This window comes from Vicugna pacos, unplaced genomic scaffold (assembly GCF_048564905.1).
Source record: "Vicugna pacos unplaced genomic scaffold, VicPac4 scaffold_18, whole genome shotgun sequence".
NCBI lineage: Eukaryota > Metazoa > Chordata > Mammalia > Artiodactyla > Camelidae > Vicugna > Vicugna pacos.
In genome coordinates, this window is record NW_027328739.1 from 4,068,055 (window position 1) to 4,070,674 (window position 2,620).

General features: G+C 33.4%; 1 long non-coding RNA gene across 1 annotated transcript; it reads right to left on the bottom strand.

Annotated features, from left to right (window-relative positions):
- Window positions 1-401: 401 nt before the first annotated feature.
- Window positions 402-2,240, bottom strand: LOC140692868 (uncharacterized). The gene is made up of 2 exons (XR_012068481.1): window positions 2,064-2,240; window positions 402-674 (listed from the first exon to the last, which is right to left on the bottom strand). It is a non-coding gene; the product is annotated as an uncharacterized lncRNA (long non-coding RNA).
- Window positions 2,241-2,620: the final 380 nt, after the last annotated feature.

The window sequence follows — 2,620 nt, forward strand, 5'->3', positions numbered from 1 at the left end:
GTGCCATCTGAGACTACATCATGTGACCTTTATGATTCCAGGGATGACATAATAGAGACCATGATCCCTGGGCCGGTTCCTGCATTTATCTCCTGTTCCAGCCTATCCTATAAACCCTTTTAATACTTTCCAGGATGAACAAGAAACCACTTAGTAATTTTCCCTCTCTCCATGTTTTAGTCTTTTTCCAAATTCTTCCATTTTCTCTTCCTCCTTACAAGAAAGTATTTAAATTTACTCCCATATTTTTCCATCAAATGATCATATCAATCAAATATCTCTTTTTAACTTAAATGTTAATTTAGTCTCCCATTTAATCTTAACCTAATTTAAAAAAATAAGGTTAATACAGGTACACATCTATGCTTCTTGTTCAAATAAGAAAATTGCAGATATCTGTCAACATTTGCCAACATCAATTTTAATCTTTGTTATCCTGCATAAACTGGTAGTCCTCTGGTAGATCCTTTGTAATTAGGATGACGTTCATAAAGTGAAGTTGGCTGATGAGTTGGCCTTGAAAGAGAGGTAGCTGATGTATAAGCTGTCATTGTCACTGGAAACCGTGCATTGCTCCCTGGTTGAAGTTTAGAAAAACGACCTTCTTTGGCAGATATGTTGTGATATCCATTTGGAAAAGCAGAAGTCTCCACCATCAGTCCAAAATAATTACTCTGCATTGGAGACAAGATGGTGTTCTGAGAAGTAGAATTTTTGGTTTTAATGAACTTCATAATAAGGTCATTTGCTTCAGTGTATCTGCTTTGAGTGTGCCAGTGGACAATGTTCAACTGATTTAAAATAGCATGCTGATCTACTGCAATTTGTTCTGGTGGTCTGATGGACCAGAAAAATCACCACTGATCGGGGTAGTTTTATCACCAATTATGTGGCTAGTAGAGGGCTTTCTAATTAGAGGCATTTTTAATTTTGCAAAAGGTAAAAATGCACTTTCTCCACTAGTGTCAGCCACAAAACCAGAATTATGAGTATCCACATTACCCCCTGCAATAAAGTGCTTCTTATTGAAATCTTAAGACAATGAAGATACCAGAGAGGCATTTTTAATCCCAACTCTTCTTTTTATTCTGATTAAAACCTGGGGAAAGACTCGTTTAAAATTTGAATTATGGTAGATCTGCAGCTACAATCAAAGTGAAAAATTTTAGTAATATTTTAAACCAAAATACAAGACTACAATAAGCCTAACGTATAAAACATCAGATTTCACATTTACAATGCACAGATAATATCATGAAAATATGAACATTGCTATTTTTTAAATTTCCTTATTTGTAAAATACACATACAAGTAGTATAGTCATCAAATTAAAGAAGTTAGCATTTACAGTAACTGTGAATGCCACTTTTCACAAGCAGCTTTAATATCTTTATATAGATTTCTGATAAGATTCATAGTTGCAAGCAAAGTTTCTCTGAATCTTGAATACATATGGCACTGTCCTCATTTTTAGAAAAAATAAAGAATTTAAGACTTGGTAATTTTATACAGTTTTCAAAATCTAGCTTTAAATATATATTACCATAGACTGATGTACAACATAAATTTTCATATATAAGTTACCAAGTGGTTACTAAAATTTCTGAATACCTTTCTTAAAACAGAGACTTCTTTTCCTTGTGCCAGAAAGTCAGCTAGACAAGCAGATCTTTGAAAATTCTGCCTCACTTTACTAAACCCATAAAGGTTAAGCTGTCTAACTAAACTTTTCATACTTCCAGTTTAAATATTCTGAAAGGGGCCTTTCTTTCCAAAACTACCTTCTTAAAGACATCTTCATCAATCACTATGGAAGATCCATTATCATCCCACCAGATGGATTGATATTGGTCACTCCTAGCCATTTTCCAGAGTTTTCTTGGAAATCTCAGAGAACGAAAATCATTATCTTCATCTGGTTCTGAGACACAATGTGTGTAACATGGTCTTTTTATCAAAGATTCTTCAGACAAAGTCTGAAAAGCATTTTCTTCAATCATAGACCTTAAGTCCAAGTCCCCAGAGAATGTTTGATCACACAATAGAGATCTACCAGAGTTACCTGAAACAGTTGGTCCATCTTTATGAGACACATCTTGAATTTCTGAAGAAACATGTGTCATCTCAAATAACTTTTTCTACAGCTACTTTTATAATCTGCATGATTTTGAGCACTGCAGGTTCAAATGCTGATTTGGCAAGCCTGCACAGATAAACTGCTAGGCAATCACAATGGTTCTCACCCTGAGTAGCTGTGTCATCACATTACGACTGGTATCCCAGCAACCCAAGTGTAAAATTCCGCCAGTGTTTACTTCTCATTCATCCAGTTAAAATGAAACATAAATGTTGCTTATTTTTATAGTGTGATCTGCAAATATTATCCCCACAAAATCTTTTTAAATAATATAATTTTGGGGTCTATGAAATAAAACCAATCTCCATACTTTTGTACACAAATTTATACTAGATTGGTGAACAGAGAATAAATAATGCAAAAAAAATAATTTTAAAGTTTTGGAAGTTAAAGTGAAATTTGTGTAAAACCTCTACAGAAAATGTGTAACAATTTCAATATCATTTGTTATTAAAATTAAACATAATTTGATTCGGAAATGG